The 9460-nt window shown below is 47.0% G+C and overlaps 1 non-coding gene across 1 annotated transcript; it reads right to left on the bottom strand.

Annotated features, from left to right (window-relative positions):
* Positions 1-84: 84 nt before the first annotated feature.
* On the bottom strand, positions 85-282 carry LOC142823299 (U2 spliceosomal RNA). Its single transcript, XR_012898564.2, has one exon. It is a non-coding gene; the product is annotated as a U2 spliceosomal RNA (small nuclear RNA).
* Positions 283-9460: the final 9178 nt, after the last annotated feature.

Raw genomic sequence — 9460 nt, 5'->3', positions numbered from 1 at the left:
TGCCACACAGCTACCCCTCGCGCACGCGTGGCACCGGCCTCTCGTCACCCGTCTGCTCTTTCAAACCGTCCTGTTATCCCCGAGGGGAAGTGCACCGCTCCCGGAAGTACTGCAATACCGGGCCGATGCGCGGAGCGGACGGAGCAAGCTCCCGTGCCCGGCCCCCGCGGCAAAAAAATCCCTTTCACACACGCCGTTTTCACATGGAAAACGTACCAGCGGTCAAACTGGTAAGAACAGACACTACACTTGATCTTAGCCTACAAGAGGCCGAGAAGCGATACCCGGCCTCGGCTCTCGAGCTCCGGCTCAGCCCTCGGCCTCGCCTCTGAAAGCGCGGAGACCGCCCGGCAGCGGCGAGCCGCCCCTCGCCGCTCGCTGCGGCGCCCCGGCGGCCCGGCTCGGCGGCCACGGCTCCCGGCAGCGACTCCCGCCCGCCAGGCGCCGGGAACGCGCGCCGGCCACGCTCGCCGCCGGCCCCTGGGGGTGGGGAGCCGGCGCCGCTCTCCCCGTCGGGGCCGGCTCGGCTGGCAGGCCGGCGCGCCACATCTGCATAGCCCCGCCTCCTGCTCCGCCCCTCGCCCGGCGCCTCCCAAGGACCCGGCTGACGCTCCTTCCGCCTGCCCTGACGGGACGAGACCCCGTCCCTCCCTCCCCTCCTCCACCCGCGTGGCTCCTGGCTGCTCTCGGTCTCCCCGCCTCCTTTTGCCCGCCCGAAACCCCGCCTCCCCCGGCCGCTGGGCCTCTCTGCCTCCTTCCGCCTGCCTCGACTCCCCGCCCCTCCGCTTCTCTCGGCCGGAGAGAAGAAGGAGGAGGGGCCAGGGCCCCCTGCAGTCTTGGGTCCGGAGGAGCGCGGCGGCGCTAACGGAGGCCGAAGGCTTGCAAAGGAAAAAGCGCCTGCCCGCTGCCCCGGAGGCGGCGAGGGCCAGAGGCAAAAAGTGAAACCTCTCTGTTTTTGTGACCGTCACAGTTTCTGTCATACATACATGACGTTCGGTACAACTGCTCAGGAATTGCTACCTTTGCTGGCTGGTTGTAAATTCAGAGGAACTGTGTTTTTTGGTAGAAAAATCTCTCAATTTGCTACCTCCTTGCTAACGGATTCAGGGGATCTGGGTGTTTTGCCTTGGGCGGGGCCTTTTGCTCCTGGTCCATGGGTTACAAATTCAGAGGGACTGGGGTTTTTGGTCGAAAAATCTCTCAATTTGCTACCTCCTTTGTTTTTTGGTCGAAAAATCTCTCAATTTGCTACCTCCTTGCTAACGGATTCAGGGGATCCGGGTGTTTTGCCTTGGGCGGGGCCTTTTGCTCCTGGTCCATGGGTTACAAATTCAGAGGGACTGGGGTTTTTGGTCCTCAAAACATTTCCCTGAGAATTGTTCAAAAGAGGAAATAGTTAGTGAATTTGAAAATAGGAAAATCAATCCATATAACAGTCAGTTCAATTAGAAAATATGAGATGAATATTGCATACATATAAGCAAGGTCAAACAATATTAACATGGCCTGATTGTCAAGCCACTGACAACACAGACATAAATTAAATTAAGGACCATGCACAATTCTCCAGAATTGATGTGTAACCAAAAAAGGATGTAGTCCATCAATGATGATCTAATGTTTTTTGAGAGTGATATTAACTAGAAACTTGGTTATAGTCATTGCTTGACAAATAATAGAAAACATGGCTTGACAGACAGAAAAGGGACTGGCCCCCACAAGAAAAAAAATGTACTTAAAGCTAATTAATTCCGAGTAATAATAAGAACAGTATTTGCAAATACATTAGTAATAAAATATGCTCCCTGTTATCAATGCATGCATTATAATCTTCAACTTTCTGCCCTATTTTTCCATGTCTCCTCCCATTGCTCCAGAAGCTACCCTATAAAATGCTGCCTCCTAACCCCTAAAACTCATAGTTCATAAAGCAGATGAATGAACAATAAAACAGTTCTGTATGAATATTGGACAAGTAAACGTACCTTCCATAATGATGTGTGTAGTACAGGAAAGTTTTTGTGTGTTGAAAATATATGTGGAACAGATACTGTAGAAAAAGTATTATGGATGTGAATTAAAAGAAATAAGTAGAACATTTGGGGTGTGTCTAGACTACAGGGTTTTGTCGACAAAAGTGGACTTTTGTCAACAAAACCCACACTGCCTTTGAGTTATGTCGACATAACGTCGACAAAACTCAGCAGTTTTGCCGACATATGTGAACCTCATTCTACGAGGAATAATGCCTTTTATCGACAGAGTTCTGTCGATAGAAGGCATTATTGCATCTACATTGTCCTTTGCGTCCACACTGTTATGTCGACAAAACGGCTTGCTTTGTTGACAGAACTGGATGTAGTCTAGACGCTCTTTGTCGACAGAAGCTTTGTCGACAGTATCTGTCAACAAAAATTCTGTTGACAAAACCCTGTAGTCTAGACATACCCATACATATGAGTATGACTTGATACTCAATACTGCATTTAAAGAATCAATTAACAAAAATGTTAATTGTCAAAAATAATATATTGTAACTAGATTATAGAGAAAATTGTATATCACTGTAATGGATGTGAGGTTCTGTACAAAATTGGTCCCTGTTACAGATATGGTACTGGGGTGAGCTTAGCAATTCTATCAATTCTACACAGCCATTAATTCGAACTAGTTAATTCGAACTAGGCGTTAGTCCTCGTAGAATGAAGTTTAGCTAGTTCGAATTAAGCGCTCCGCTAGTTCTAATTAAGTTCGAACTAGCAGATCGCGTGTGTAGCGCCTCTCTGAGTTAATTCGAATTAACGTCTCTTAGTTAGGGTACGTCTACACTACAAAGTTATTTCTCAGACTTAATTTTCCCAGAGAGAAGGTCAGTGTTCTTGTGCAAATACTCAAGGCCAGATAAGAAAAGGGGCAAGATTTTCTGAAAGAGGGGATGATTTGGAGCAAAATATTGCCAAGCTAGACACTGCTAATTTTTTTTAAATTTTTATTAGAACTGTGAAAAGCTCAAAAGAAAATAAAAATGCACTAGAAGGCACACAGTGGGATATCACACGGTATGAGGAATGCAAGGGAAGTTATTTCTGTTCATCACAAGTCACAGACCCCATCTTAGGACCTGGCTGTAGTGCGGACATGATGTGGCTCAGACACGTGCTCTGTCTCTGGAAAAATCCTCTCATGTTGCAGCTGTACTCTTGCCTGGGGGAATCTCAATACACTAGGACCACTGCCCAGTGTCCCCCTGAATGAAACTGGCTCCAGATGGTTCCAGCTCCACCCCTATGACTCATCTCCAGTTTCACTGTTCCTTAGAAATTATTCTAATCTGCGTCTAGTTCACAGGGATGATTGTCTGGCCACCCTGGCTCTGGTTGTTGCAGCTTTGAATACAGCACAAGTCTGCTCTGTGGCCTGCTTCTGTGACTCTGCTACGAACACTGACATGCTTCCTGTGCTGATTTTGTGGCACCTGTGTCTCTGGCCCTGCTCAGATCCACAGCTCAGCTCTGAGAAATGCTCTATGTAGGGTTCCCAGGCGTACAGTTTTGAACACACAGGCAGTCAGTCCATTATTTTAACTTTCTATTTTCGAAAACAATTTATAAAGTATTATTGATTCAATAGCACTGTCTTTAGCATGTGATCAGGACGATGGAATGTCCATTGTGACGTAATGGGAAGTGTGCACAGTATTAGTGAAAATATCTGGCAAGACTAGCTCTATGCTAAGCTGGGGCCAAATGTGTCTGAACAAGGGTAATCAAGCACACACAGAGGACAGGAAACTAAGGGCATCCTTGCTCCCTGATTAGCCTGACCACCCTGTTAATGTGGATAGCCTAGATGATTGGACTCTAACCATTTTTCAAGGGGACTGTCAGTATCAAGGCAATGATTTCAGATTCAACCCTCCACTTTCTGTTGGTGTTGTGAAATAGCCAAGCCAAACACCACAACTGAGTTTTATTAAGGGAAATACAATGGCACTCTGGCAGCAGGCACAGTAACACAGATGGGTCTGGACCCTCACCTGTTATCAAGGCTTGGTATTGTGGACAGTGGACTGGTGAGGTGGTGAGAAGTGAAGGGGGGATGTGCAGTGGGGGAGATAGATCTATGGGTGTCAGTGCACTGTGAAGCGTGGGGGGTCTGAGGAGCACTGCAGTTGTGCTGGTGGGAATATGGGGGGAACTGAACAGTTAATGAATATTGGCGGGGGATTATGGGGGGGCACAGGGCATAGCCGTCTGTGGGAGGGCAATAGGCATAGTAATTTGTGGGGGTCTCTGGGTGCTGTGGCATTGGGTCTAGGGGGCTAGAGGGGTGCTAGGCAGGGTAGCACAGTGCGGCATGGGCCTGCCCACAATAAGAAGAAGCATGATGGCATCAGCTCAGTGCCAGGAGGGCTACTGTATGTCAGTTTGTAAGCAGTGCCCTTGTATGAGGCTGGGTGGAGCAGGGCTGTACCTGCGGTGATATAATAATAAGAAATTAGCAGTAGGGATATATTACCGACCACCTGACCAGGACAGCGATACTGACATAGAAATGCTGAGGGAGATTAGAGAGGCTACCAAAATAGAGCTCTCTATAATAATGGGGGATTTTAATTACCCCCATATTGACTGGATACATGGCACCTCAGGAAGAGAAGCGGAGATAAAATTTCTCAATGGCTTAAATGACTGCTTCTTGGAGCAGCTAGTGCAGGAACCCACAAGGGGAGAGGCAAGTCTCGATTTAGTCCTGAGTGGAGTGCAGGATCAGGTCCAGGATATAACCGTTACAGGACCGCTTGGGAATAGTGACCATAATATAATAACATTCAACATTCCTGTGGTGGGAAGAACACCTCAGCAGTCCAGCACCCTGGCATTTAATTTCAAAAAGGGGAATTACGCAAAAATGAGGAGGTTAGTTAAACAGAAATTAAAAGGCACAGTGACTAGAGCCAAATCCCTGAAAGCTGCATGGAAACTTTTTAAAGACACCATAATAGAGGCCCAACTTAAATGTATACCCCAAATTAAAAAACATAGCAAGAGACCTAAAAAAGAGTCCCCGTGGCTTAACCACCATGTAAAAGAAGCAGTGAGGGACAAAAAGGTATCTTTTAAGAAGTGGAAGTCCAATCCTAGTGAGATAAATAGAAAGGAACATAAACACTGTCAAATCAAGTGTAAACATGTAATAAGAAAAGCAAAAAAAGATTTTGAGGAACAGCTAGCCAAAAACTCAAAAAGAAATAACAAAATGTTTTTTAAGTACATTAGAAGCAGGAAGCCTGCTAAAAAGCCTGTGGGTCCCCTAGATGATCGAGCTATAAAAGGAGCAATCAAGGACGATAAAGCCATTGCGGAGAAACTAAATGATTTCTTTGCTTCAGTCTTCACCGCTGAGGACATTGGGGAGATTCCTGAATCTGCACCATCCTTTGTGGGTGATGAATCGGAGGAACTGTCCTGGACTGAAGTGTCATTAGAGGAGGTTTTGGAACAAATAGAAAAACTTAATGTTAACAAATCTCCGGGACCGGATGGCATTCATCCAAGGGTTCTAAAAGAACTTAAATGGGAAATTGCTGAGCTATGATCTGTGGTTTGTAACCTATCCTTTAAATCGGCTTCCGTACCTAATGACTGGAAGGTAGCCAACGTGACACCAATATTTAAAAAGGGCTCTAGAGGCAATCCTGGCAATTACAGACCGGTAAGTCTAACTTCAGTACCGGGCAAATTAGTCGAAACAATAGTAAAGAATAAAATTGTGAATCATGTAGAAGAACATAATTTGTTGGACAAAAGTCAACATGGTTTCTGTAAAGGGAAATCCTGTCTTACTAATCTGTTAGAGTTCTTTGAAGGGGTTAACAAACATGCGGACAAGGGGGATCCAGTAGATATAGTATACTTGGATTATAGTATACTTGTGTAAATTACATGGCCATGGGATAAGAGGGAAGGTCCTTTCTTGGATTGAGAACTGGTTAAAAGACAGGAAACAAAGGGTAGGAATAAATGGTAAATTTTCAGATTGGAGAGGGGTAACTAGTGGTGTACCCCAAGGGTCAGTCCTGGGACCAATTCTTTTCAACTTATTCATAAATGATCTGGAGAAAGGGGTAAGCAGTGAGGTAGTAAAGTTTGCAGATGATACAAAACTGTTTAGGATAGTCAAGACAGAAGCAGACTGTGAGGGACTCCAAGAAGATCTCACCAAACTGAGTGATTGGGCAACAAAATGGCAAATGAAATTTAATGTGGATAAGTGTAAAGTAATGCACATCGGGAAAAATAACCCCAACTATACGTACAGTATGATGGGGGCTAATTTGGCTACGACAAATCAGGAAAGAGATCTTGGAGTTATTGTGGACAGTTCTCTGAAAACTTCCACACAGAGTGCAGCGGCAGTCAAAAAGGCAAATAGGATGCTAGGAATTATTAGGAACGGGATAGAAAATAAGACCCAGAATATCTTACTGCCCCTGTATAAAACTATGGTACGCCCACATCTTGAATACTGTGTACAGATGTGGTCTCCTCACCTCAAAAAAGATATTTTGGCCTTGGAAAGTGTTCAGAAAAGGGCAACTAAAATGATTAGGGGTTTGGAACGGGTCCCATTTGAGGAGAGGCTAAAGAGACTGGGACTTTTCAGTTTAGAAAAAGAGGAGACTGAGGGGGGATATGATAGAGGTCTATAAAATCATGAGTGGTGTGGAGAGGGCTGATAAAGAAAAGTTATTTATTAGTTCCCATAATAGAAGAACTAGAGGACACCAAATGAAATTAATGGGTAGCAGGTTTAAAACTAATACAAGGAAGTTCTTCTTCACACAGCGTGTTGTCAACCTGTGGAACTCCTTGCCAGAGGAGGCTGTGAAGGCTAGGACTATAATAGAGTTTAAAGAGAAGCTGGATAAATTCATGGAGGTTAGGTCCATAAAAGGCTATTAGCCAGGGGATAAAATGGTGTCCTTGGCCTCTGTTTGTCAGAGGCTGGAGAGGGATGGCAGGAGACAAATTGCTTGATCATTGTCTTCGGTCCATCCTCTCTGGGGCACCTGGTGCTGGCCACTGTCGGTAGACAGGCTACTGGGCGAGATGGACCTTTGGTCTGACCCAGTACGGCCGTTCTTATGTTCTTATGATATGACACATTGACCCTGGACAGACAGTCGCTATGAGGCAGTGGTCACCAACCAGTAGATAGGGATATACTGGTAGATCTTGTATCCTCTGTCAGGTGATCCTGACTGGTGTGGGCAAGAGGATATCAAGTGCCAGCACTTAAATGCCCCTCCCCCCACTGCTGTGGATGTCCTGCACTTTGCCTTGCAGGTGATACCACGCCTGGGAGTCTGCTGCTTTGTGTGCACGGCAGGGGAGGAAAAAGAGGGGTGCTGATGTCAGGGTTCAACATATACCATTCTGTATCCTTTCAACATAGGACCAGGGATGGAGTTTTCTTGCAGCTTTAGGTAGTTTTACAGGGCAAGGCCATGGGTGAGCCTGCCTTAGGCACACTCCACCACCATCTAGGAGTCACCAGCAGTGACAAAATGGAGCATATATCACTAACTCCTACCCCTGGCATGAACCCAGTCCTATATCCAAGCCCTTATCATTGCTCTGAGCACCCACGCATCCAAATACCCTGCCAAAGCCTGCACCTAGAACACCACAGTAAATGCATGCTCCAAGAGCTGATCAGAGCCCTTCTCACACTCCAGATCCCTTAAGCAAAGACCAGAGCATGCATACCCAACCATCTGTCCCAGGCTGATGAAAGAGACTGAGGATGGGCAAGAGAGGAAGGATAGAGGGTGCAGGATCTGGGACTTGGAGAAGGGGTAAGAAGGAAGCTGGAAAAGGGTATTTATATATATGGTACATATTGGATTGCACTTTCAAAATGTTGGAGCCCCCTGCTCTGAGCTCTCTGACCCATGTCCCCATTGACTACGGGAGGAATCACTAAAATTTCACTTGGCCATGTTGGCGAGGAGTCCTGTGGCACCTTATAGACGAACTGAAGATAGTGCCACAGGACTCCTCAACGATTCTTCATATTCAGACTAACACGGCTACCCCTCCGATACTTGCCCATGTTTGGTGATGAGGATCTGGGACGGAGTTTGGGTGCATGAGGGGTGCTTGCTAGGGGGAGTTTGGGGGACAGGTGCGGGATCTGCCATGGGTCAGGGGATTGCAGTACAGGAGAGGGTGTGGATGGGAGGGACTTTAGCATATCAGCATAGTACACAAGAGAAAGGAGATGCAGTGACTTCTGATAGAGAAACAAAGAGAAAACTATTAAATACTAAAAAAGTGAGAGGCAGAGTTTGAGACAGGAACTGTATGTAGAATATTTCACACTTGTACACATACAGAGGAACGGTGGTGTCTAAGCATTGACCGTCTAGGAATTGGGAGGCCTGTGCCTTTAAGAACTCAAGCCCAGGAGCCCGCCCCCTGCTCGGGGGCTGACAGGCAGCGTCCAGGGAAAATAAAGAAAAAAAAGACTTTGCCCCTGGAAAACTGATATTTACAAGGACATCAGGTGGCTTGTCCTGCTGGGTGACTGTTCCCACCTCTCCCCCTCCCTAAACGGGGGTTTTGTCCGCGCACAGGGTCTGGCAGTGTCCCCCCAGCCCGGGCTTAACCAAGGCTACCACCCCCCACCCCCCTGATTTTTCAAATTTTGCCCCTCTTCTGCAGCTAAAAAAAGATCGATGCCTCCAGCCGGTAAATTTCTGCCCCATGCTCAGAACCTGACACACACACCCCTGCAATTTGCCCCCCTTCATCATTTTAAACACCTCCAAAGAGGAGGAAGCAAAGCTGAGGAGGCAGTGAGGGCAGAGAGAGGGCAGCGGCTACAGCGAGGGATACTGAGTTTGCTCAGTTCGGGTGCGCATGCTCAGTGCACCCAAAGTCACAAATTCTGAGAAGTTAGTGTTTCGGTTGCAGTGTAGCGACAGAAAGTGTAACTCTCCGTTTTTGCGACCATTGCAGTTTTTGTCATGCATACATGGAATTCGGTGCTACTGCTCAGGAATTGCTACCTTTGCTACTGGTCCACGTGTTGCAAATTCAGAGGGACTAGGTATTGTTGTCAAAAACACTCACAATTTGCTCCCTTCTTGATAACGGACTCAGTGGATAACGGACTCAAGGGATGCTGGTGTTTTGCCTTGGGAGGGAGCCTTTTGCTCCTGGTCCATGGGTTGCACATTCAGAGGGAATGGGCATCGTGGTCCAAAACACTCACAATTTGCTCCCTGCTTGATAACGGACTCAGGGGATGCTGGTGTTTTGCCTTGGGAGGGGGCCTTTTGCTCCTGGTCCATGGGTTGCACATTCATAGGGACTGGGTATTGTGGTCAAAAACACTCACAATTTGCTCCCTGCTTGATAACGGACTCAGGGGATAACGGACTCAAGGGATG

The sequence above is a fragment of the Pelodiscus sinensis genome, chromosome 19 (genome assembly GCF_052426305.1).
Source record: "Pelodiscus sinensis isolate ZL-2025 chromosome 19, ASM5242630v1, whole genome shotgun sequence".
Classification (NCBI taxonomy): domain Eukaryota; kingdom Metazoa; phylum Chordata; order Testudines; family Trionychidae; genus Pelodiscus; species Pelodiscus sinensis.
Note: the sequence above shows the minus strand (reverse complement) of the source record. Positions and strands in the feature narration are given on the sequence as shown.